Raw genomic sequence first — 1486 nt, 5'->3', positions numbered from 1 at the left:
CCAAACTCCTCCACCTACATGATTCCTCACTGGCACATCTATATTTGGTAAAAATTAATTTAAAAAAAAAGATTGGAAACAATAGTTTTAAAAAGGAGTATTTCTTTAAGAAGAAAAAGAGAGCTTCCCGATAATGACGTTGATGTAATTGATTTTTAAAAACAGGCACATATTGAGACGGCAAAAAAGAAACCGAAACGTATGAAGCATTGGATAGAGGAGCCTTCACTAAAAAGTATGAAAAACTTAACCAGAAATTATTTTTGGGTGTAAAGCAGAGGAAGAGCAAAAATTGGGTGTTGGGTAGATAGATGGTTCAAGAACTACACTACATAAAAAGTAAAGCTAATTATATATCTATCCTTCTTTTAAGAGGAGGCAAACAGCACGTGACCACAACATGGAACCCCTTTTCTGCTCCTCCATTTTCTCACGATTCCAATGCTTATCTATCATTTTTCCATTTCAACCGACGTGTAAAAGCTACTGCCTGAAATTCCTTTTTCGTATTCTTGCGCTAAACAGCCTTAATTTGGAATTCCACTGAGAAACTAATTTGGAAATCAAACTTAATTTAATCAAATGTAAGCTGGTTCAGCTAACAAGTTTAGGAATAATAGTAGTACTATTCTTTTGAAGTCCTTGTACCTAATAATTGCATCAATTACAGTACTTTGCTGCATAGGTAAACCTAACCTACCTGATCTTTAACTACAAAGAAAGATAAAAGGAAAAGGTAATAAAAAGTAGGTATCCATATTCAGACCTGACCCTTTATCTTCTTGGACTTCTCCCACAAAAATTTACCATGGCAGATCTAAATGGATATACATTGAAGAATCATTTTAGCAGTAATGAAAGCTGTTTTTGGATAGAACCAGCTTAGACTATATCTCTGCTTTCGAAAGTTGGAAGAGGGTAGTGTGGGTCATTTCACTTTACAATGTGGTGGTGGGGGTGGCACTGCAGAGTGCAGACTGCAGTTGAACAAAACCAAAATTCAGGGATAGGCGTTTTGAAGGTTTATAATGTGCAGAGCCGACAACGAAGAATTAAGCAATTATGTGCAGATGCAAAGATTTTAGGAACATGTTCCAAGAATTAACCATCGATACAAACTCTCTACTATAGTATTTTACTATGCTTACACCTCAAGACTAAGCTAATTTTTTGTTTAAAAGTCGAAAGGCACAAATCAAAATTTTTAATTTGTCACTCTTATATTTAAAAATACTTTTTTCGCTCATCTAAATGCTACACAAGTTCTTAAAAGTTATTTGACTTAAACTAAGCCAATTCAAAAAGACTCTGAATCAAAAGCTATAAATTTATTCAAATGGACAACTTTTTTTAAAATGGAGAAGGAATGAATTACAGGGTAGACAATTAATGCTTCAACTGCAATGTGAAAGATTAATTAGTGGAGGAATTGAGCTACTAAAAGTTCCTAAAAGACAATTGAAAAAGCAAAATAGTTTTTTTCTTT

The 1486-nt window shown here is 33.6% G+C and overlaps 1 protein-coding gene across 2 annotated transcripts in view; it reads right to left on the bottom strand.

Annotated features, from left to right (window-relative positions):
• Nucleotides 1–1244, bottom strand: part of LOC107873207 (potassium transporter 2) — a 12349-nt gene extending 11105 nt beyond the window's left edge. The window contains exon 1 of one of the 2 annotated variants that reach the window (XM_016719960.2): nt 767–1244. The gene's annotated coding sequence lies outside the window, so the exon portion shown is untranslated. Of the gene's footprint in view, nt 1–251; nt 323–766 lie in introns of those variants that run through there. The other variant, XM_047414853.1, reaches the window with a different exon arrangement.
• Nucleotides 1245–1486: the final 242 nt, after the last annotated feature.

The sequence above is a fragment of the Capsicum annuum genome, chromosome 6 (genome assembly GCF_002878395.1).
Source record: "Capsicum annuum cultivar UCD-10X-F1 chromosome 6, UCD10Xv1.1, whole genome shotgun sequence".
In the NCBI taxonomy this organism is placed as follows: Eukaryota; Viridiplantae; Streptophyta; class Magnoliopsida; order Solanales; family Solanaceae; genus Capsicum; species Capsicum annuum.
This window is presented reverse-complemented; position numbering and strand designations above follow the sequence as displayed.